This window comes from Pelecanus crispus, chromosome 3 (assembly GCF_030463565.1).
Source record: "Pelecanus crispus isolate bPelCri1 chromosome 3, bPelCri1.pri, whole genome shotgun sequence".
NCBI lineage: Eukaryota > Metazoa > Chordata > Aves > Pelecaniformes > Pelecanidae > Pelecanus > Pelecanus crispus.
The window spans coordinates 114,313,539-114,339,731 of record NC_134645.1 but is presented as its reverse complement, the minus strand read 5'-3'; positions in this window follow the sequence as shown (position 1 = coordinate 114,339,731).

Below are 26,193 nucleotides of genomic sequence, written 5' to 3'. Positions count from 1 at the left end.
CTCACTTGTTCCACCACTCACTGAAGGCTGCCACACAATTCACCAGGGTCTGACCAGTGGTGGTCTCAAGGAAACCAGTGCAAAGAGGTAGATGTGCAGAAGGATCCTTTGCAAGGTCATTGAAGCTGAAGGGCTGTTGCCATTCCTTTCCAACAGTCTACACGCCACAATCTTAGTTCCTCTGCAAGGCCCTCAACCTCAACCAAAGATATATGTGATGGTTTTAATTACAATAGAGCTGCAACATTTTAAAGAAACTGTTTTCTTCTGTCTCTGCCCTTAAGTGGAGGCAAGCAGGCAGCCGCAGAGGACAGACTCTAATGACACATACTGAAATGCTCATAGCTTACTCAAGTGCCCTTGTATTATTATAATTTTTTTGCATTTCCTTTTAATAGCTCATGAAATCCTTCTTTGTTTCTAATTACTTCTTAGCCTGGGCAAAACTAACAATAATAACAGGTATTCCAGAAAAACGTGTGGGACAGAACTGTATGTATGGGTGAAGCAGGATGCAGCATGAGGCAAAAGTTTCTTGTCCCTTTGAATGACTTTTATTTATGGAGGTCTTTTATTTATGGAGACCATCACCACCACCACCACCAAAGAAGAAAAAAAAACCCTCACCATTCTCTGTAACTGGGTGCTAGAGAGTATGTGGTGAAAATAACACTGTTCTATAAAGATTAATGCTGGTTTTGGTTTGGTGGGGGCTTTTCTGGCAAAATGTACCGGGCAAGAGGTAGAATGATAGAATTAGAGCTGATACACATGCCACCTCATAGCAATCACTTGAAAGATATTATAAAACAACTCCAGATTATGGGAGGGTCTAGAAACCAAAACTGGGATCCATCTTAGAGGCCTAAAATTTAGCTTTTGAAAGCTGTGGTTACATATTTGGAAAGTGGAAGTTAGCTGAAGTAACCCTGGTTTTGCCCTCAACCCTAGCTCTCATTCCTGGCTTTACTCTCCCACCAGCTCCAATGGGGCATCACAACTGTTTGTGAAGATTTGCAATGAAGCAGATCAAGGAACTAGAGGATTAGAAATAGCCTTCCCCCAGCTGGTTTTTTTCATTGGATGTTATGCCATTTACACTGAAAAATGCACCATTCTTGCAACTTGCAACTTTCTCATCAAAGACCTGATAGCAAAGAAAGACTGAGAATACTTTGAAACTTAGAGAGAAGTGGTAGGCCTGCAAATGTGGTAGAATATGTCATGCAGAAAAGTGATGTATTTTCTGTGTTCTTACATGAAGACAAGCATAAAACTGTGGTTTGATCAAATCCAAAGACGTTCTGAAATTTTCTTCAGTTATAGGGTATGGCTAGAAACCTCTTTTTACGCTTAATCTGGGTGAAATATTCTAGGAGCAAAAGCCATCTTGCATTGAAGAAATGGAGACTATATTACACAAGCATCTGTTTTGCACAGGCATGACTTCATTGGCATTAATAAGGGGCCAGTTTATGTTTCTAGTTACTTAGTTGCCAGCACTTTCCCTTGATTTCTGTAAGATGCTGTTGAAACAGTAGAAGCCTATGGCCAAAAAGAGTAGGTTTCCTTGGTCATGTTTTGAGGTTGCCAGGCACCTCCTTGAACAAACCAGGCCCTCCCAAAACAGTGAAAAGCTTCATCTCCATGCAGAATAGAGGCTAGGTCCAAAGTCCAAGTACATTCCCTGACAAGTCTTCCTTCACCTCTGTAGGGTTGGGGGTGTGGAGTAGGGGTATGTATGGTTCATATGGCCAAACTGTGTTCACCCATGGAACAGTGTGACTCTTTACACTGCTCATGGAGATGAGCCCATGGTTTGTGCTAAACCCCTAAAATGAGTTTGGGCATTGTTGGAAGTTTGTCTTAGCTCAAAGTTGTGTAAGGGATCACACTAACATTAAACAGGGTGGATGCCTGGGACCTTGTGCTCAATCCAGGACTTGCATATTTTACTATTACAAAGACAGATGAAGTTGTTATTACCACCAAGAGGAGAGAGGGAAGAAGCTTGTTTGCAGGGGAATGTGTTCTCTCTCTAATTCTAATGATTCCCGGCTATTTTTATGTACAGTAGTTAGTTTTCAGACTGATGAGAAGGAGTCTCATTTGTGCAGATGGGAAATGCTTATTATGCTAATAGTGTTCTGCATTGTTAGTGGAGATTATTAGACAGAGATGTTAGAAATGCCTCTAGTGGATTTAAGTAGGTGACAAGGTAAAACGAAGAGATAAATGACAACAGTGATTAGGAAATGGATTGTGCTGAATACAACAGTGCAAAGGAAGAGGGGAAAGGAACTACTCTTACAACAAATTGTTTAATCAGTGATATATCTATGAAAAAGATACATAAAAGATAGTTTGCCTAGAAGATACCAAATACTGCTTGTATGTATTTTTTAATGTGATGTTTAATCTGGAGAAAGCTGAGAGAAATGTCAAAATGGTCAGCAAGGAGGAAAAACAGAACACCTGAAAGTAAGGAAACTACAGACAGGCTTGTGTTTTATAATTAATATATTCTGCCAAATGGCTGTATTATGTACAGCCAACCATATATTTTAACATGCAATTTAGTGAAATGTGCTGTTCGTCTTCTCTGAACTTGTAATAAATTAAGAAAATCTGACATTAAAGATAGGCATACAGGCTGAATAGTCACACTGGTCTCTCATGTTGCATTGAGAACTGCTGCTTTTTGGCATGTTGTTTCTACACCTAGATCCATTGTTCCAGCTAGAAGATGGGATTTGTGACTGCAGTCTGAAAAATAGGCATTGGGCTTTGTTTCTGAAGCAGCACATCAGCAGCACAACTATGCTGTAAACTTTTACTAAACTCTTGATGGAAATCAATGCTCATTTATAAAATGCTATTACAGCATTGCGGTTTGATATGACAGAACTAGTCACGGTAAATAAATGATTCAAGGAATATGGCTTTTTTCCTTGCCTGTGAATCAGCAGTGAATCAGTCCTGCCAATATATTGATTATTCTTAATTATTCAGTATGGGTAAAAGCTTTCCTTGTTGTGTCAATTGCCATCACATGGCATGTTCAAACATTGATCATTTTGACTGTTCACACTTGCAGTATGTGACGGATCGCTAAAGTTTCTGGAGTTGTTTCGACTCTCTCATATGCCTGAAACTTCCAGGAGAGGCAGAAGAGTGATGAACAGCATAGTTACAGTTGTTAACTGATAACAAATGTTCTTGTTTGCATTCAAACTTTCCTGCTTTTGTACCTGGCAGGCAATATAATGATTACTTTTTCTCCCTGAGATGGAATATATGTTAAGCAGAGAATTCTGATGGGCCGAACGCTTCTTCCTTTGGATTAATTCTGTATAATATCTGTAGCTTCCTGGTAGAAATAATCATGAATGCAAAGGCTTACTGAACAGATAACTTGCCCTGACTGATCATAAAATGGGTTCTTGAAGTTTGTCTGAAATGGGCATATGTGAAGTAGCTGTTTGCTGATTTCCAGAACCACTAAGAACCTCATGCATGAGCTGGCTTTATTTTCTCCTGTTCTGATTGTGTTGATGGAGGGCCAGATTCTGTGTCTACCTGGCCAAAATGGGGGACTATCTATCTCCCTAAATGCATGGGTTAGGGGTTGTTGTGCCCTCTGTTGCTGCAATACCTGAATGTCTCACAATCGTTAAAGCCTCTGAGAGGGGGAAGTACAATAATCTCCTTTCATATATGGGAAACTGGAGCAAAGAAAGACTCCATGGCTTGTCTAATGTCACATAGGAAGTCTGCAGTTGAACAGGGAATAAAACAAATTTTCCAGGTTCTAGGCCTTAAACATCTAGGCCTTAAACATTCTTTCATGTTGGCAACAAGACAGGTCATCTGCCATGAGGAGATGCCCAGGATACAGAAAGTGTGTTCAGCTCTTTTTGGTGGTTGATATGAGAGGAAGAGAGGGAAAGGCTATTTCATTTCTACTGAAAACCAATTCAGAACAGATTCTGGATGTATGTGATTTTACACAATGGTGCAGATGTAAACTGATGTAAGCAAGGAGGAATCACCTGTGTTCTGTTATGAGACATTCTTTATTCCTCTTCTTTCTGACACTAAAGATCAGGCAAAGAAAGTTCATTGGATGACCCAGCAGGAAAGGATGGGCTCTCTGTGATGAGAAGGCAGTAGGAGATATTTCTTTCAGAGTGGGAAGTTTGTGTTCTAAACACTATCAGTTTTTATGAGACTGTTTAGTGAATTTGGACTGTTTCTGCTAAAAGAAGAAAAGACATTTAACATGAGGGCCTATACAGAGTCTTTCAATATTTCTTTAGGTATGAGCAGCTATTAGCTGTGTCTTCTTTAAGAAAGATGGGAGCAAGGTCATCTTTCCTTTGGGTTGTCATAGCTACGAGGAGGAGCAAAGTTACGCTGTGGAGAATATATCTGTACCAGGGGTGTCTCCATGAATCCAGGTTGCCTCTGATTAGGCACATTTTTGCAATACAATCAATTATTGTCTTATTTCACAAAAATCTGAGACAGCCTTACAAGGCAACTTGTTTTTTTTAAGTTGAGAATAGACACAGACACAATGTCCTCTTTTTGCTAGTCAGCCCATTCCCACACTGTCACAAAAGCATTGTCATCAGGCTAAGCCTCCAACTGTGACTCTGACCTCTGTCCTTCCTGGACAGTAAAAACATCAGTCAATACTTGAGATCTTTGCAAACAACGGACTTTGATGAGGGTACCCTAAAGCCTGTAATGCCCCAAAACCCTGAACACTAAAAAAAAAAAAAAAAAAAAGCCATCCCTGGATGAATCCCTGGGCAATGTGAGTCTCAAAACCAACCACTCAGTCTATTTATTTCTTTTGTAAATAAGGTGACTAAGAGGTTTGTAAAATGCTGTCCCAGTGATTTCACTTTCTCTTTGGATCTCTCCATGGCTTCAGATTTACATATGGCACAGACAGCAATTCTCTTTGGGAAATTCTGACTTTGCAAAAATTTTGGGATTCTTATCAGGGAAAACTAACAAAACATTTGGGATAAGGCAACCTGAATTGAAACTGCAACATCTACTTCTGGGCTCTTTTTATTTTTTTTTTTATGTTCTATTGACCTGCTAAGTTGTCTCCTCAAAGTTTTGTTTCAGATATCTTGCAATATCTGGAGATTTGTGGTAGAAAATAGAACATGAGGAATACCTGATACTGAAGTAACTAGTCCAGGTACAATGAATTCTTAAATCAAGCCAAAGTGAAACATGGTGATTCAGTTCAATAAACTGAACTTAAACATCTCAGTCAAATAATATTGTTATACTGTGTTTTGATTTTTTAAAATTTTGTCATTTCCATTCCATTAAAAAGCAATTTTTGTCATTTTGTATCCATCACAGGAGGGTAAGCATCCTGCAAAACAAAAATTCCTATTTCTATTTATCAATTGCAGACCTGGCAACAGTTATGTGTACTTTTTGACTTTTCAGTTTCATTTATTGCATTTAAAAATGAAACAGTCAGCCTGGAAAACTCTGCTTAATAGAATAAACCAGTGCCATAAAAAACATCTGAAAATATTTACCTGAATTATTGTATTTTTTAATAGAACTTGACATCGGCTGGCAAAGAGTAAATGTATTTTGTTTACTTGGTTAGCCAAGTGCTTACTTTCCCACTAGATAGATAGTAGATGACACTTCACGCTAGAGCAAGTGAAGAACTAGAGTGAGGAGTGAGTTGTCCTGAGAGGGGGACTACAGGATGCCTTAATGGAAGTACAAACCTAATTGCATGTTCTCCTCCCTGTGTTCAACCAATGTAAGCACTAGAGAGGTATTGGGACTTGCATGCATTCTATTCTGCTGGTGACTTCATTTTTCATTGCCTCTAGAAAAGCTCAGAGTAACTACACTCCTAATCCAGCTGCCTCAGATAGGAGCCTTCACATAGATGAACAATTCCAGATTGCCACTTGCCTAAAATTGAATGTAGAGCTGCATAAGAAACACTGTTACTGTCTAGTAAAACTCGCGAGATTTTTTTGTATTTTTCACTCTCCTTTGGGATGATCAGGGATGTTATAAAGTCTCTTGGTGAAGAACAGAAGGGGAAGAAAATGAAGCATGAGGTAGGGTATTTATGTTCAAATCCCTGCTCTGAACAAGCACATTGTGACTAAAAAAACCACTGATTTGGGAAATAGTGAAAGGTAATTCATGAGCCAGTGTGAACATGCAGCTTTCCTGCTTCATTCTATACCAGTTCCCTAGGACTTCAAAGTTTGAATCAAAGTTTCTGCCTTCTGTTGTTGACATTTTCGGTGAGCTAGTATTCTCTTTCTGAGGGTATACCTCTCCTCCATGACAGTCAGAGCCTTTGGTGGATACCTTCCACCAGTGAAGCTGCTCCTGTCTAAGAACAAGCTGGTGAACTCAAAAACTTTCACAGAGCTGGATTTAAGCTATGGAATTTAGAAGGGATTAAGAAACCTACAGATGTGGGCATTTTCAATCTAAGCAACAATATTTTTCTCTTTGTATTTTCATTTCATGCAAAATTTCAGAATGCACGCCATATCATCAGTCTTCTTTCTTAAAACACCTTTGAATCCACATGAAAATCAGGAACAATGCATCTAGATTGCTCCTCCTGCATGCAAGAAAGGAAGAAGGTGGCATGACAAAGATTGCAATGCCCTAGTTTTAAACATTTAGTAAATTTTCAAGTGTAAAACCAGGAAGGCTACAAGGTAGATTAATACTTCTCTTTGCAGTAATATATAACTCTAAGTACTGCTTCTATAAGTGTAAGAAAAAACAGACATATCTTCATAGATTTTTATATTGCAAACTCTGAAGAAATTATTGTAATGATCTAGAGTAACCTACTTCATAATTTTGGATATAAGCTTTCCCTGAATTAATTCGTACTTGAACTAGAGTATAGCTTGTAGAAAAGAGTCTAATCTCAACTCTTTAGCAGTGCTTAAATAGCAGGATTGTGACTGAATTATGCTAAGAAATGAAGGCAAATTCAGTAATGAGGAGGTATGGTGCTGATTCTCTGCCCCATCCTGCTGCAGGAGTGAGCGAGCGGCTGTGTGGTGCTTAGCTGCTGTCCAGGGTTGAACCACAACAGCTATGCTACATGTGCTGTCACAAGTGCACCAACCTCTGTGCAACTCTTTAAATGCTACTGTAGACCAAATCAAATTTTAAAAAGTACATAAATATATATGAAGTATATTTGTTCTGTTTTCAATCCCCTAGCTTTTTTTTTTTTTTTAATATTTTTAAGAAATCAGAACAATTCTTTCTACCCAGATATTAGTTCCTGTCCTTTAAAACAGTCATGCCCAGATCCAGGAGACTTCCATGACAGGATCATTTTGTAGGGTATATGGTATGACTTCACTAAAAATAACTTACACTTGCAGAACTCTTTAAAAAAAAAAAAAAAAAAAAAAAAAAAAAAAAAGGCTGTGCATACATCCCAACATTTTGATTGCTCTCAGCAAGTTAAGTTCCCAGTGTTAGGAAAGATTTATTACTGTTTTTAGTGTGTATATTTAAAGTCAGTCTGGTATGCATGTTTAAAGTAATAAGGTAGACATCAGAAAGTTAACGGTTTAATAACAGGTTGCCTAAGAATGCCAGGGCCCTTACAGTGATCTGAATGTAATTGACAGCTATTATTGTTCACTTAGGAGCAGTGGCCCACCCCAGGTGCAATGAACAGACAAATCATATAGTATCATGTTCCTTCTTGATTGAACAACTTCAGGGGCCCATGGCTAACTGCATGGCCTCTTGTTCAGCTGCAAAAGTGTCTTTTTATTTGTTTGAGGAAGTGCACCATTGAATACGGAGGTGAAAGAGAGGCCATTTCTCTTTTCTTTTCTTTTTTTTTTTTTTTTTCCTTTTTCCCCTCAGCCTCAGAAAGGTCAGGAGCCTGCTTCATCTGTCATGCTTAATCAGCTGATGAAAACTCTGCTGATGCACGAGGTTGTGGCTCCTCTATTTTAAGCATAAATCTTAATGGAAGAATCATTCTGTAATGTGTTACTTCCTAAAATGTGGAGCTGCTCTTTTAGGATTGTGCTGGAGGCTTCTGGTAGGATGGGTGTACAGTGTTTCTGGAGCTCTCCCAGGGCACCACTCTTTTGTTGGGTGATATATGTGACAGCTTCCCAACTGCATACGATAAGGCATGTGGTCTCAGACTCCAGCAAAAGACTGTAACAAAGGGACTAGACATCTCAACTGGAATGTGAAACAAGTCATCATGACTACAGTTAACAGGATTGTGCTGATTGGAGAACAAAGATGGGAGTACATTTTAATTGCCAAAGTGCAATTGCTCATTCCCTCCAACCCATCATCTTTCACATTCAAAGTGTTTTTGGAACAGTGGGAAAATGCTGTGTGTCCAGTAAAGGTTGGCAAGAGATGTGCAAGTGTTGAACTAGAGAGGAAGATAGAATTAAGCAGTGTTGGCACAAGTGGTCCTTTGTCCTGGCTGGTAGGTCTAGCTGAGCATGCAGAGGGACGGACACTCTCCCTTTCTTTTCAGTGACACATCTCTTTTAAAACCTTTTTGAAATCTTTGCCATAAAAGATGTCTTTTCACTAAAAATTATCTATCTACCTGCCGTGTTCTAGTTATTAGTCTTCAGATATGACATATTTTTTATACACATACATTCCAGGAAGGCCCAAGAATTTCTCTCAGGAAGAAGGCCCTACAAAGAAAAACTGCAGCGCTGTAAGATGCAGTGCCTTCTCTACTGTCATAGAACAAGCGCAGAAGGTGAAAGGGGAATGAGTTACAACATAGAAATATGCTTTCCAAGATGGTCATGGATACTACTTTTTGCCACAGGATGGATGAAAAGGAAACAGTACCCAGCCTTACACAAAATGAAAGTAGTCTACAGCACTTCATCTTTTTAATGAGCCTAATCTCCTAGAAATACATGACTGAAAAAAGAAAAGGAAATGATACCTAGGGACTTTGTGTGGGCTCAGAAATGAAGAAGCCTTGATGTGGCCTGTGTCAGGTATTCTGACAGGAAAATGTTTGCTACTTCAAAAAAAATTCAAGAGAACTAGCTGGATTTCAAGAAAGCTTTGTCCCATAGGCTGATGTGCAATTAAATTGTTCATCATTGTATTCACGTATGTACTGAATTTATGAAGTCCAGAATTAAGAACGACAGAGCTGCAACAGAGAGCCTTCACAACAGCCTCCCTCTACCCCAGTTTTATCTCATGCAATTGGGAGGTATTCCTCACTATATCACAATGTACAAGAAAACACAAGTGAATGCACAGACAAGAGATGTGTTAGATGCATGGAACTTTTGTCAGCTCTCCTCTGACGTACACAGAATTCAAGGTCCTTGTGCTCGCCAGAGTATTATATGAATACTGCCAATGATTTCATGGCATCTTGAACTTGGAAATACTACCTTGGGCGTAACATACATGGTGCATCTTCAGAGAAGCTGAAGAGCATTTAAATATACAACCACCTCAGAAGGGCATAAGCTTGTGTGAAGGCTACATCACCTTCTAACACAGCTTTTCCAAACATACAGGCTGCAACCTCATGAAGAGTCATGATGGCAATTCTGTTTCTGCTGCTAAGCCAGAAGTTTGGTTTGCAACCCCGTGTAAAGTTGCAACTGGAAAGGATTTGGGAACTGGTATTCTAGTGACAAAATGCAACTCTGCAAGTTACAGCAATGTCTCAAGAATGAGTGAGTGTGTGCTCATGTGTGCGTGATTCATGTCACTCGTTCTCCACCTGCTGGTAGCATTTTTAAGGCCTATAAACCCCAATGCCCCTGCTATGAGTGATGTGGAGGTTACCACTAGTTAACCCCATAAAAATGTGCAATCAGCTAATTGGAAAATTCTAATTAAGCCTGTGCTCGTGGTACAGACATCCATATATGAAAGGCACTCAGTTTATCCGTACAACTGGCCTGCTTGCCACAGGAGAGCAGCAACGGGGTTGGGCAAGCTTTCCTTTCCCAACCACCGGAGCATGATGGCCCGGATGACTGTGTTGATGACTGGCTTGCTGAGGGCCGATTTTTTCTGCTGCAGCCACCCATGGTTCCTTAGTTCCAGCTGCCTATTCATCCATGTTCCCTGTTTTCACTAATCACCATTTCAGAAACAAAATGAACGGGGGTGAACACAACTATCATTAGGAAAAACGATGACAATTAAATATAATTAATAAACACTCCTATTACAGGGCATATGCATGCTGTGTGTCTAAACTGGACCGAGTCTGAAAATTAGTACACCTCATTACCCAAATGAATTGGAATTACACAGCACAACTTCCACTATTAATACAGCTTAAAGAAATCCTCCATTTTTTCTCATGTATATCTGTTTCCAGAAAACTATGTGCTTTTTAGTCAAAGAATATTAGAATGAACATTGCTAATCACATCAGTCCAGATGGTTGGCTCTCTTTTTGCCAAGTGGAAGTATTGTAACCTATTTAATGTGCAATTTACATAAGCTCCATGTTAATAAAGAGCCATGAGCTTGTGGACTTTTTCTCCACTCTTCTAAATCATGGGTTCAGTACACAGAGGCAGAGCATAGTGCTTGTGACTGCCATTGATGCTGGCCTGCTGAAGCCAGGACTGTTCTGTACCTTGCTCCCAACCCTTTGTCCCTGTCTTCACACAGCAGTATGGGATCCTTTAATTGATCATTATCCCCCTTTGAAGTTAGAAGTATGGTCAGGATCATATATACCAAGCCCAAATAAATCTGTGGTAAAGGCTGGAGTGAAACCTAGCTCAAAATAAAATTATCCTGGTTTTGTGTGCATTCAGCCTGCATTCTTGGACCAGCTGGAATGTGTTAGAGTTGTTTTGTGTTTATGGACTCTCCATCTAAACCTTATACAATTTAATTTTCTCTAGAAATTTACTAACTTTGAGGCTACTGTGCACCCTGTCCTCCAGTCCAACTCGGATTTTCTGTGTGGCAGGTCACACTATGCTGGCAATCACAACCTATTTCTCTGATGGGTGGAATGATGTGCTTATAAATTCCTGTTGGTATCTCTATAACTCATATGAGAAAAGTTTTTGTTGCTGAGAGCACATCTCCAGTAGGTTTGGCAGGTCATACACCTTTCTGTGCCATACACCATTCCACCTGTTACGTGGAAAGAAATCATATAACCACAGATCATCTAACATTAAATCATGGGCTTGGCTGTACATCCCCCACTTTTCCTGGATCTTCTAGAGATACCTATGGAAGGCAGAGACTACATTTTTCTAGTCACTGTAGAAACTCACTGTAAGAGTACTTGTGCTTTGAAGAGCTTGTTGTATGTACAAATGGGACAGACACCAGCTGAACATGGGAAACAGGCAAAATTGTTTCCAAGGCCATATAGGAGTTTAAATTAGGATTGCATGGCTCATGCTACAAGGTGGTGCTACCTAGATTAATAATAAAACCTGACCCAAATCTGGAAAGGAGACCACCTGTGTCTGAATCTTTTCTAATTTGGTAGGTTGTTGGCCCATTTGGGCTTGTTCTGTTAAAAGCACTAGAACCTATTTAATTATTCATTTCATGTTTAATACTTTGATATTTACTTTAACAACATTTTAAAATGTATTATTGGAAGTATTGCCACAGGTATGGGCATAGTGGTAGAGGGTGCACATCTAAGTCTCTGCTGTGTAATGGAACACAATAAGATGCTAAGGGCTTAACGCTTTCTGTTGTTGAATTCAGTCTTCTTTGATGCTGCTGCAGAAAGGTTGGAGCTAACAAGATTAAAGATCAGATACCCCAGGATGGGTTTGTCCCACCCAGGGATTTTTCTTCACCAAATCAACTACCAAATAAGATGACTTTCTGGAGAAATATTACATGGCCCAGAGTTGTCTGAATCTGCTGTTCTTATGTGCTTCTTCACCATTTCAGACAAACACAACATACTGGATCCCTGAAACCTCAGATGCCTTTGTGATGTCCTGTTCATCTACCTTGAACTAACAGGTCATCAACTTGCCGGGGGATATGGGCATGAAAACCGTGTTTTGTGTGACCAAAGGAGAAGTATGGTCCTCTCCTCTCCATGCAGTGACTGTTGTAAGAGCAGTCCCTGCCACCAAGAAGATGGTGCAGTGCATTCACTACCCATGTCCTGGCACTGGAAGAGGAACGAAAGGGATCTGTGAGTGGAGGAGGAGAATATCCACTCCAAAAATGCAATTGTACTAGAATAAGCAAATTTGTCCCTTTAAAATGATAGGGCATCAGACAATCTTTTACCACATGATACAGTATTTGTGTGGAGGGTTGGACTGTAGCCTCAGCTGGGGCTTCCTCTGGATGGGCCCAACTTTAATATAATTTCCAATGTCCAAATGGCACAATCTAATGTGTAATCAGCAGACAACAAGACTCTGATGCCAGAATAGGAAAACAGGAGAATAAACAGGTAAATAAATAAAAAAAAAAGGAATAAAAACTGAGAAAGAAACATACTGGTCAGACAGACTGCTCTAGTAAAAAGGGTAATTGATACTTTGGAAACATGGTCTGAGAAACTTCTTGTTGCTGTTAAATTGAATTTTGATATTAAAGTGAATTTTGCTATTAAAAATACAACATCAGAGTAGACTTTATAATAGAAAGGATAGTCTGTAGCATCAGTTGGCTGGGAGGGCTCTGTGATCTTCAAAACTGGAGATTTTTAAGAACCAGTGGTCTTTTTAATGCTTTTCAGCTGCTGGGGATCTCAACTGAAATTTTTGTAGTGACTTGTGTGTATGTGTTTATGTATATGCATGCACACAATGGGGATTTCAGAGAACAAATTCTTATAAAGCAAGAACATTCTCGATTATCCAGTACCAAGACAATACTTATTATGGGAATATTTAGTGGTTATGTGCTAGAAAACATTAAAACCCCACAACCATTACTTTGTAGAGGACCTTATGAATTTCTTCTGTGCACAGCATCTTACACAATGCTCAAGGTGACATTTGCCTGTCTGTGCAAGCCTGGGAACAGCCGTATAATCTCCCCCCGACGGCTGCTGCTGAGGCACAGGTTGCTTACTGCTCTGTGCCTTGTGGTGCTAAGCCTGGAGCAAGCACATGTGCTGCTTGTGCTTAGCAAAGCAGGAGAGTAAGACTCAGTAGTTTTTATGGAGAGCTGCAAAGTTCTGGTTGGGACTTTTCTTCCTCAGTGTAGCAGCTACTCTTGCAAGCCTCTGTCAGGGATGATGTAGCCAGAGTAGCTCTTGCTTTTGGAGGGGAAGAGGAGAATGGATAGGATGACTCCACTGTGCCCCTTTCTGCCTGGTTTTCTGTGACTCCTTGAAAACAAACAGCTCAAACTCTGAGTGAGACTGTTTTCAGACATCACCCATCTCCAAGAGCCCAAGCCTGAAAATTCAGGGGAATGTTTTGTTGACAGGAAACTGTCACTTGCATTTCTGACAGACGTTGTCTTGTTTGTTGTTTTGGTTTTTGCCTGTTTCAACTGAAATATTGAAATATCCTTTCCATGTGTATGGGGAAGATGGAATTAGGAGTGATTTCTTCTAAACTTTAGAAAACACCCCCATAGTCTTCTATTGGCTGCTTCTAATGCCTCTGGCTGCTTTAACCTCCGTTTTCCTACAGAACTGTGTGTTTATGGCATTTTAATCAAGTCTCCTTATTAAAGCTGTGAGCACTATTTTATGTGAGGTGAAGGCTTGAGCACGATCTACGTCAACACCTGACAGAACTTGGTGATTATACATAACCTACATAACAGCTTTTCTGTTACAGTTTTGACTAAGTTCTCACTCATTTCCTAAACCTTGACAAGACAGGCAATCTTCTTTCCCATTAGAATCTCATGCCCGCTGCCCGCCATTACAGCCAGCTATCAATGAGTGAGGTGACTGTGAACTAAGCTACATTTACTGGTACCTGCTAGTACCAGCTAAGTCTTCTTTATCTCTTAATATAAAAAAAAGCCCTGGCAAGTACATGTGCTTACAAGATTTACAGTAGGGATTAGAAACAGGAAGATAAATTTTCCTTCCCATTACAGATATGCAACCTATTGCCAGGTCAGGATGCATTCTGTCACTTAACACAAGGGAAGACTCTGGCATGAAAACCAGGATGTGTTTTAATCTATTAATCAAAACTGGTGTAAACCTATCTTTAGACCTTGTCCAGACAAGAAAGAAAAATCATGTCCAAACAGAAATAACTAAAACAAGTTCTTACCTGCTTTATTTCTGTGGGTCTTTTTCCCCCCCTTTTTTCCTGTTTTTCTTTTTTTCTAAATGTTTGAGACTTAGTTGGTGTTTTGCTGTTGAACGGTGGACATGGGCCCCTCAAATGACTTGTTTCAGGTCTGCAATGATTATGAGTATTTATATTAATGCTAAAATAGCCACAAGAGTCTCCAAGCAGGTTTTCATTTGTACTGGATATTATGCCAACATGTAGAAAGACTTGTCTTCTACAAAGACTTTAGAAAGGTTTAAGAACTTAAAGGTATTAAAACTTTACCAAAACAAAACTTCAGTGCTGGATGTGGCTGCTGAACTCTAGCAAATATCTTACGTGAATGACTGAATTGTCACATCAGTAACTACTGATTCTTATTTTGGACATTTAGATTTATTTATTTATTACCTGTTTCTGGGTTTCATCCTGATCTTACAATTGGTTCTGCTTAAGTAAGCCCAATCACCTTGCTACGGTTATGGTAGGAACTAGTCCTTTCATGTCTTCTGTATATCAGTGCTCTCATGGAGTAGTCTTACTCTTAAAAATTATTTCTCTAAACAAGGAAGAATCTCAGTGCAGCCTTGGCTCATTAACCTAGCCCATTGTCCTATTGAAAAAATCAGGTAAATAGAAATATAAACCTATTTCTGTTCCATTTGCTCCACCTATTCTATCAGGTTCTCCCCCAGTAGTTAAGAACATTGCAACACCAGGAGTTATCAACTGCCTCTCAAATTCAAGAAAGCTAATTTTTAACCTGCTCCTTTATAGCTGGCCTCAGGCTCTAAATCTCCCCATATGACCCTCAAGTAATAATTAGAGCAATTAGTTCCTGCCCCTCTGGGATAATTGCTAGCATAAATTGAGCTGACTTTCCTAAAAGTTCCTCTAAAAAGTCAGAAAGAAAGAAGGAAAGCAAGCCAGCCAGCCAGAAAGCCCAAACCCCACTAAACAACTGAGGGAAGGAAAAGGCTGTAGGCACAAACAGGCAAAAGTAAATGGGAAAAGGAAAAGCAAGACAAGACAGTTTTCCACATTCCATTCCTGTGATGTTGCCTCACTCACAAGCACCACATATATAACATTCCTTCTTGCAGGCAACAGGCCTCCCTACCCCAGGTGCCATCAAAAATTATGGGATGGGAAAAAAAGAGAAACTCATATCTTAAAAGCGACCCTGTTTTTCATCAAAACGTATTGCTTTAAGGCAGCCATCTGACTGGAAAGGAGAAAAAAAAATTAAAAGAGTCTTCTTCTCTAAATTTCTATGTAATGCTTAGCCAAAAGAATAACTGAACATAATGAGCAGGAACTTGAATTTACCAAGTTAAAGACAAAAACACTGCAGTGGAATAATTTGCTAGAGGGGATTAGGTGCAGGTCAACATAGCCCTCTGTGGTCAGCAGCAACAAAAGAAGAATCAAGCAGAAATTCATTACAAATCCAGTGCCAAGAGTAGGAATGCTGTATTTAATGTTTTCAAAACTTGGCTTTGTTCAGAATCAACACAAAACCTGACTATTTCAAATTTCTTTCTGAAAGAAATAGTACAAGCTGGTTTATTTCTTTCAAAGCCTTCTGTTTAAACAACATTAAAATATTTCTTTTTTATTTTAGCTTTTTTTCATAGTGTGCAACATACATAAATATTTGAAGTAAACAAATAAGAAATCCTCATATTTGATTCAAACACATAGAAAGGGGACAGTTTAAATAGTCAAAAATGTCCACCTCCTTTTTTTTAGTGAAAGTGAAATACTGGTGAATTTCAAGAAGTACTTGGGTAGACCCACATGGACACAGAGTATATTCTTCCAATAGTATTAGAGCCAGCTCTGCTTCAGAACTTAATTGTCTGCTGTTCCTTTACTGCAAATAAATTGCTTAAGCGCACTCAATCTAGCAGGAAATACAATGAAAGTAGTTCTTGTGAAATGATCATTTTGGACTGTGAAAATGGGAAAAAGAGTCGATGAAAGAATCTTGAAATTATTTTGGGTCACTTGTCTAATTGTATAACCCCCTAATTCCTTCTATTTTTCTCCTCCCTATGAGGAGACCCTGGTGTCTCCTATCTCTGCCCCTGTTTTCCTAAGAAAGTATCTCAGGACAAGACTGAGATTTTACCACAGTATCATAGGTGAAAAATTATGTACTTCAGAAATGGAAAAAAACCCCAACTATGATTCAGTAAATGATTCAACTTCTGCTTAACTGTTGATCCTTGGAAGAGATAATCATGCCCTGTGTGTAAATGAATGCCAGTTTGCATGGCTCAGCTGCCCTGGAGAAGGGTTGTGGGACAGAAAACCTCCACTCCCCTCTCTTTCCCAGGTGAGCAGGGAGTCAGCAGCAGAAGGACAGAGGTTTGGAAGAACTGAGAGCAGGTCTCTGACTTCACTGAGTCAATGCCAACCTGTCTCCTGTGCAACCTCAAGGCCGAAGAAGATCATCCATGAGCAGATGCAACATGGGGCTGGTCTTAGGTCAGGTTGACTGGGACAGAAGAAACACTGAACAGCCTAGGAGTGATGAAAGTAACTCAGGAGTCGTTCTCACCTCAACACTTGCCCCATCCAGTCTGCTGACATATGGCTTGAGTCCTAGCACATGATTTTTGTTTTGATGGAAGTCCTGTGTTCTCAGCTTTCAGAGAATCATGCCAGGAGCAGAAGTCTTTTTGCATGTATGGCAGAAACATAGTGGAATTGGGAGCCACAGTGTCAGAGGGAGGAAATGTTTTAACCTGAAACTTACTTGTCTCATACTGGCTCATCAGTATGTATTGGTAGGCTGACCACTGAACTCTGATGAATTGAGAAATTTTATTGTTTTGAACAGACAGGCATCAGGATACACTGGTAAAGGCTGGGTGCTTAATAATATTTGGATGCGTTTTGTAGGTTAACAAAATGTTGAGTCTGTGGTCCGAGACACAAAAGTCAATACAGGCACTGACTGATTATTCAGCTTTCCACATCTGCATGAATTTGGAGCAATCACAATGAAGGCTGAGAAATTCTAGTGATATAAAATACTGAATTACTCTAGTGCTAAAATAAAGGATAAGCAACACCTAAATCCTCACATAATGCACTCCTCACATGTAGTTAATGTAGTGTGAATTCAAATGAAATATAGGAACTTAAAACAGGGAGAGCAGATTATGGCTGACATCAGACATTGCAGGCACATTTATATTTTCTTCAGTATTTCCTTAGAGACCAGGAAGCACAGCTGACATACATTCAAATGAGGTAATTTCCTTATCCTTGAAGTCAGTGTAACATACACTTGGTCACTTCAACTAGATGATGTGATATACATAGGAACTGCCAGCTTCATTAAACACAGTAAGATATAAGACCTAATGCACCTTTGAGAATTTGCATCTTTCTCACTACTGGTACAAAATATAAATGGTAGGATGCATAATTGGTGAGTTAAGACATCAGGGTACAAATACTCAGCAGCCAAGAATCATGGAGGGCATCAGGTCTTATAAGAACTCTGCTCTAAACAAAAGGAAAATGGAAAAACTCTCATGGACTGTTGTGATATACCACTCTGAACTTTGGCATAGCCTTTAGAGCTTTAGAGAAACCTAAATGAACCAGTTAAATCTGTCCAGAGTAGAGGTGCCAGTGATACAGCTAGAAGGGACAACAGAAAGACAAACAAGTTTAGAAACATTTTCATTAGATAAAAGTCCAGTCAAGTTCACACAATTCTGCTTCATAAATAAAACTTCTTCCATTTTATTTCTTTTGATTATATTTCTTTTGTATCTGGGTCTGGGGGAAATGTCGTGCATTGTATTTGAATCCTGATGAGAATGCATGCTAAATCCTCACACTGAAGTTATTTTGGTGTTTTGCAAAGTCAAGTCCTATGAAGGTGCAAACGATATTAAAAATGTAGAAATTGAAGGATGTGGTAAGGTGCGTGGTGGCACTGCTAAGCGGAGTGAGTGTGGATACATGTCACATACCTGCGTGGGTGTGAAGAAGACTATGTGTGGGAGGACATGGGAGGGATTTGACTTTTGTAAGACGATATCAAACTTAATATCAATCTAGAAAAGATTTTTTTAGCTTCAAACCTAAAAATGCTGCCTTGCAATAAAATGCAATATCAGCTCTGTAGATTTGATTATTTTGAAGCATAAACAGAAGGATCTTCCACTTTTAGGTTTCACTGACAAAAGAACTCAACACTTATTATTAAGAGAAGCAATGTGTAAACTCTCAGGAAGATGCTGATTTCTCAAAGCTAAACCTATCTACAAAACACCAATGTGCTGAGTGGTGTCACAGCACTTCAAGAGGGACGATTTCCAGTGCAAATTTGATAGCAAAAGTATAAACTTTGTTACCTGTTTCCAAGTGCCTTTCTTAGCTTTTACGCTAAAAAAATATGCTTTTGATCAGTCCTGAAGACAAAAAGCCTGACTGCAGGCAAATAAATCTATGTAAGTGTAAGACTCCAAAATGTCCTTTCACTAGACAGTACTTTCACTAAAGGCTGTGAAACGAAGCTGGGAATATGATTGTATTTCTTGTCTGCACTTCCCTATGTTGAAGCACTGTGGGGTTTTACATGCTTAGGGAAAAGCGTGGGGAAGTGGAGAAATTCTGAGAGGGAATGTGTCAGATCGATAGCTACGCACAGTGTTAACACATGCTTGGGCTCCCACTCATTTCATTCTCTCCTCTACATCACCTGCCTGCTGAGTTGAACATCTTGGAGGTGGTAAGACAACACAACAAGGAAGGACTGTGTTCCCAGCTCTGGCAGAACACAGGAAAAGTGTAAATGGGCCAGCTGATACAAGGGATGTTAGGATTTTAGGATAGGACATAGCTGCTTCTGCATTTAAATTCCAGTGTTCAGTAGCATGTTATGCAGGTACAGTATGCTGCCAACTCCTTTCCCAGGCACACAGAAGGTTTAAAACATATTGGAATATAGATAACCCACTGAAGATCTTCCCCAGCTGCACATGACTTTTGTTGCTTACACATAGTACATTCCTGGGTTTTGCACATAGCAGCTTATTTCTTAACATTGATTCGGTTTGATATGGTGTTGACTCTCCAAATGCTGACTCTTCTGACTTCAGCGGTAATTACAGGTGCTCAGCACCTTTTAAAACATGGGTAAAAGTACTGTAGGTGGTTAGTTCCCTAAAATTATAATACTGGATCAAGCATCGAGTCATTTGACCAAAACTCCTGTCTTTGAAGGCAATTGCTTCAAAGCATGATCCAAGACAATTACAGGCAGAATATAATATGTGCTGTATTAAGGCCTTCTAATCAACGTCAGAGATTAGATAAGGCCCTGAAGCAGCAGTTTGTTATGATATCAATTGCCGCATTAGCTGTTCAGACTGTAGATTCTTGCTGTCCATGTAAACATTCATTTTTCCTTTGAGTCTTACCACTCACAAACCTCAACTATTTACAAACAGTAAGAAGTAGGTCACTCCCACTTCTTCAGATCCTGAAGCTGTAATGAAGTGTAAACACAAATGCATTCCTGTTGAGCTGATCATGAGTCAACTTTTATTCTCACACCTATCTGTGGGACTGAAGCCTAAACAGGGAACATATGCAAAACTACAGACAGAAATGGTTGGAGAGGAATGCATTACAAGACCGCTATTAATCTATCCTTCTTTTTTATTGCCCTCTCCACTTTGTACTCTTTCTTTATGCCATTGTTCCTTTTATATTTATTTCCCCTTCCATGTCACTGGTTTTGCTTAGCAGATTTTGTTCCTGTTCAGTAGCTAATTCTTGTTCAGTAACTAATAATTCCTATTTTCAGTAAGATAATATTCCCAAATAATCACCTTTAAAATGAGACTTTTATCATGCCTGGCCTCTCCTGCATCATGATTTACTTTGGGCATTTGAAAATTACAAAAAAACTCTACTTATTTTTAAGCATGAAGACAAGGGAAGAATAAAAAATTTGTTTCCCATTATAAAAATAACATAGCTGTAACATTTTTTATGGCAGTAAAACATAAGTGATTAGAGCTCAGAGCTAGTATCTGAAGTGGTAAAAGCCCTTAGTCTCATAAGAGACACATGTAATCATTTTAAATTCTGATATTAATCTGACCAAACATACGGATCTACAACAGAGCTAGTCTCTTTATGCTCCCTTTGTAATCAAAACAGTGAGAAACACTTTGTAGTACAAGTTCTCAAGTTTATTTTGGATACCCTCTTTAGGACAAGAAGTGGTACACCTTAAAAAACTTGCAATATGTACAACTACTTTAATTAGATAAGTCTGATTTATGTCCCTGATTCTCTACAGATCATGGCCTGCCACATCAATGCAAAAGGAAAGGGGTGTTTCATTATTCAGCAGTAATGCAATGATGACTCTGGAGCTGCAGAGGAAATCTCAGGGAATATATGCCCTAGGTAGCTGTGCTAGTAGGGGAGGCCTATGGTCACTTTGTCTCCCTCCAGTAAATTTTCACCTGTGCACAATTTAAAAGCTCCTGAAGAATTAGGCCCGGAAACCTTTTGCACCTTCATTCACGGACATATGCACCCATGCATCTCCCATGAATGTCAATAAGAGTAAACTATTTGCACCAAACAGACAACATACACCATTGTTGATCTCATTTCTCCTTGATTTTCTCATTTTCTATCCAATTTCTTCAAGCTTTGATGGCCCATAGTTTTCCTTCACTGTTGGTCTAGTAGAAAGTCATTTCAAGCACTGCAGGTCTGCCCGCAGTAATGATCATGCTAAATGCCATTGTGTGGTTTGGATCTTCACAAATCAAAGCTGTTCTGTTACCTTCTTTCCTGCTCAAAGGTTATAGGTCTAATAATTAGAGTGGCCCCTTGATGAGCACATTGAGATCCTGTTTGCATTCCTTAATGGCAGGGATAAGAACAAAATTACAGCTCTTTGTAGCCATCTTTTTTTGATATGGCATTAACTCTGCATTGTGTAATGTTAACGCGAGATTATTTCATCCTTGGATGCCAGCAGAATTTCACTCATGAGCAACATGAGGAAGATTTGGCCTTCTAAGACATTCTAAAACTCTGTTTAAAGAAGAAAACTTAGATACTTAAGAACCCTGGACAAAAGACTTCTTTATTTTCTGTTTCAATCTGCAATAGGATTATTATCTAAGGCTACTAGACCAGTAGGACACCTTCCCTTAACCAGTGACCAAGGTCAGACCAGCATCTGAACACAGGGCAGTACCTTATGACTTCAGGGGGATTTTTGTGTGTGCTTAAATGCATATATTTATCTGTCATTCTAGAGTAGTTACATTTTGCTGAATTAGGACCCAATTCTAGTGGTGTAGTGCAGTGAAAACAATTGCTATAGCAATAAATAAAATGAATGCCAGCTTTAATACTATAAAAATGCACACACACATATCTACAAGCAAAAAGAGAAAACGGTGGTGACCAATCTGTGGGTGGCCAAAAGTAGTGGCGTCAAGTTATCTATTTTAAGCCCTTAAATCACCGAAGGACAAATTAGTCTCATTTTGAAAAAGTTGAATTCCTGTGCAACTAGGGATACAGGCATCTCTGTAAGGAGAGGTCAGGGCTGTCCCGTGCTGGACACAGCCAGTCCCAGCCAGTTCCAGGTGGGTACATTTGGCTCCAACGGCCTCATCACAGTGCACAGATGATACCATGAGCCGAGATGGTGGCACCTCTGGAAAAACATAGCACTATAGAATCATTTAGGTTGGAAAAGACCTTTAAGGTCATTGAGTCCAACTGTTAACCTAACACTGCCAGGTCAGCCACTAAACCATGTTCCTAAGCATCATATCTACACAACTTTTAAATGCTTCCAGGGATGAGGACTCAACCACTTCCCTGGGCAGCCTGTTCCAATGCTTGACTACCCTTTCCGTAAAGAAATTTTTCCTAGTATACACTCTCAACCTCCCCTGACACAACTTCAGGCTGTTTCCTCTCATGCTATCACTTGCTACTTTGGAAAAGAGACCGACGCCCACCTCCCTACAACCTCCTTTCAGGTAGTTGTAGAGAGTGGTAAGGTCTCCCCTCAGCCTCCTCTTCTCTAGGCTAAACAGCTCCAGTTCCCTCAGCCGCTCCTCATAAGACCTGTGCTCCAGACACTTCACCAGCTTCATTGCCCTTCTCTGGACACGCTCCAGCACCTCAATGTCTTTCTTGTAGTGAGGGGCCCAAAACTGGACACAGTATTCCAGGTGTGGCCTCACCAGCGCTGAGTACAGGGGGACAATCACCTCCCTGCTCCTGCTGGCCACACTATTCCTGATACAAGCCAGGATGCTGTTGGCCTTCTTGGCCACCTGGGCACACTGCTGGCTCATGTTCAGCCAGCTGTCAACCAGCACCCCCAGGTCCTTTTCGGCCAGGCAGCTTTCCAGCCACTCTTCCCCAAGCCTGTAGCGTTGCATGGGGTTGTGGTGACCCAAGTGCAGGACCTGGCACTTAGCCATGTTAAACATCATGCCATTGGCCTTGGCCCATGGATCCAGCCTGTCCAGATGCCTCTGTAGGGCCTTCCTGCCCTCAAGCATATCAACACTCTAACCTGACTTGGTGTTGCCTGCAAACCTACTGAGGTGCACTCAGTCCCAGCACCAGCTGCCAACTGGATTTAACTCCATTCACCACAACTCTTTGGGCCTGACCATCCAGCCAGTCTTTTACCTAGCAAAGAGTACACCCATCCAGGCCATGAGCAGCCAGTTTCTCCAGGAGAATGCTGTGCAAAATGGTGTCAAAGGCCTTACTAAAGTCTAGGTAGACAACATCCATGACCTTTCCCTCATCCACTAAGCAGGTCACCTTGTCATAGAAGGAGATAAGGTTAGTCAAGCAGGACCTGCCTTTCATAAACCCATGCTGACTGGGTCTGATCACCTGGTTGTCCTGTATGTGCCACATGATGGCTCTAAAGATGATCTGCTCCATAACCTTCCCTGGCACTGAGGTCAGAGTGACAGGCCTGCAGTTCCCCAGATCCTCTTTCTGGCCCTTCTTGTAGATGGGCATCACATTTGCTAACCTCCAGTCAATTGTGACTATGTTTCCCCCCACATCCAATTAAGGATGGAGATTCTCCTTAGCCCTCCTTTTGCTGCTGGTGTATTTATAGAAACATTTTTTATTGTCTTGTATGGCAGTAGCCAGATTAAGTTCTAGCTGGGCTTTGGCCCTTCTAATTTTCTCCCTGCATAACCTCACGACATCTTTGTAATCCTCCTGAGTTGCCTGCCCCTTCTTCCAAAGATCATAAACCCTCTTTTTCTTCCTTAGTTCCAACCAAAGCTGTCTGTTCAGTCAGGCTGGTTTTCTTCTCTGCCGGCTTTTCTTTCAGCACATGAGGATGGCCTGCTACTACACCTTTAAGATTCCCTTCTTGAAGAATGTCCAGCCTTCCTGGACTCCTTTGCCCTTCAAGACCGCCTCCCTTATTTAAGAAACGGCAGAAAACACTGGACAGGTGGAGGAGGAGGGAACAAAAAAAGAGTGAGAAATAGGAGAGGGAACACCAAGGTTAGAGGAGGAGGAGGTGCTCCATGGGAGAGCAGGTATCCACTGTGGCGGTGGGGACCTCATGTTGGAGCAGGGGAAGACAGGAGGTGAGAGGAAGCAGTGGCAGAGAGGAACTGCTGTGTACTGACTGTAACCCTGCCACAACCCATCTTCCCTGTCTCACACAGGACAGGAAATGAAGGCAAGAAGTGGAGCCTGGGAATGGGAAGGTGTTGCTTTTAATGTTTGCCTGTTTCATACTGCCCAAATTATTAATCACATTTTTATTTTAGTTGGCTAGAAATTAATTTTCTCCAAGTCAAGTCAGTTTTGCCACAACAGTAGCCAGTAAGCAGTCTTCCTCTCTTTATCTCAACCCATGAGCTTTCTCATTCCTCTTCTTCCTATTTTTTTCCCCGGGCCCACTGTGAGGGGTGAGGTGGGGGGTAAGCGAGTCACTGGTTGCGAGTTTAGCTCTTAAACAAGGTTAACCCACCACACTGGGTCTAATTTTTAATACTGTACCCTTGGCAATTCAAGTACCTGAAATACTTACCTAATTTTAGTCTACAGTTTTTCACTTGGATGTGCTGTGAAATCAGGTTGTAAACTTGCAAAGCATTAATTGTTACATATTCAAAGTTTTTCTCTGAGTTATAGAAAAGCATTACTTATTAGTCTTTAATCTCAGAAATTTAAGGAGCAATGAGAAAAAAACAAAAAAAAAAGAAACAAGACATTACCAAGGAGAAGAAGGGGTTGAGACATGATTGCTCTGCATTTTTAACCTGTTGCATGTAAAGATGGAACAATATTGCCTGCATAACAGAAACTGACTCCAGAAATCTCTAAACGACTTGCAGATCTGAGGGGACTGTTCTGGACAGAGATGAAGTGAAATAAAAATAATCTTAATTTATCTTTGGGCAGTTCTTGATATACAACTTAAAATTCTTTGAAGTGTCTAAACAAGTTTAATACATTAAGGAAATAGTCTCCAAACAGACTTTTTTTCAGAACAATTATAATTCCATAGATTCAAATTCCTCCTTTTTTACAAGTTAAAACAATAAAATGGAGCATATGTAAGCTTTTTAAATGGTATCTTTTGGAAATAAAATCAGTCCTTTAAGTCAATTTCATACATTTTTCATATGTTTTGAACTTTCTAAAAGGAACATCTTCCAAAATTATATTAAATGAAGCCCTGGGTAGCAAAAAAATTTCCCATGAATGTTGGTTTTGTGTTACTGCTAAATTGCTTCCAGTACATTAGATTAGTTTCTTGCATAACATTGCATTATTCAGTGCTTGTGCTTTTTCTTCACTGCTATTTCTAGCCCTTATTCTTCTTTATTCACCTCTGGGGACAGGGAGTTTTCTGACAGATATTGCCACCTGCTGAGGTAGAAACTTGGGAGATTGGCCTAAAATTAAACAAGTTACTGAACTAAAAATTCTGGTTGGGTTGTCTATTGGGACTGAGCATGATACCTCAAAGTACAGGTGCCTACTGGTTGAAGCTAAGGGCTCTGCTCCACCCACAGAGAGGCAGCAGCAAAGTTGTGCCCCACTAAATATGGACTAGCTAATGAAGATGACACTGACTCATATTGGCTTTGTAGACCCCTACCCTCTGAGGCCTGAAAAGATCACTATGATCATCTGGACTGGGCTCCTGTGCATACAGCTTTTAGAGTTTCTTATAAAACTAGATTAAATATGAGTGATGGGAAGGGCCTCTGGTGATTATATCCCTGGCTGCCAGAAAAAAATCTCAGTCATGAATGGAAATAATTTTGGCTTTTGGCCTTATATGATATAGATGTACACACTAAAGTAGCTGATGTTAATTGCCACAAACTTCACCCTCCTGAATGCCCTTCCTTGCTAAATCAGTATTTGAAACAAAGCCTTTTCTATTAAAAAAATATATTTTATATTAATGGTTCCAAATGGTGGTACATTTGTGTAGGAGCTCCAGTTCTTTAAATACCCTAATTTGTAGGAAAATGTATCTTGTTTCCCTTAATTCAGCACTCAGCGATTTGTTGTAGGTTTTTCTTTGACAGCCAAACTCTTTCCCTTTTCCTCAGATGTTTTCCCTTTGCAAATATCACTGATCAAATCACTTTATCTTTACTATGGCACAGAGAGAGTTCCTTTGAGCCTTGTCTCATACAGCACATTCCTCGTCCCTGTCTTTGAACTCTTTCTTGTATTTCCATATCCTGTTTGTAGAGTGAATCCAACAACTGGTTGCAATCATTTTACTATGTCTGTGTTCAGCAATTTTAGCAGTTAAACCGTTCATTTGTTTTTATGTTCATGTTTGTGGAATTGTGGCTTTGGG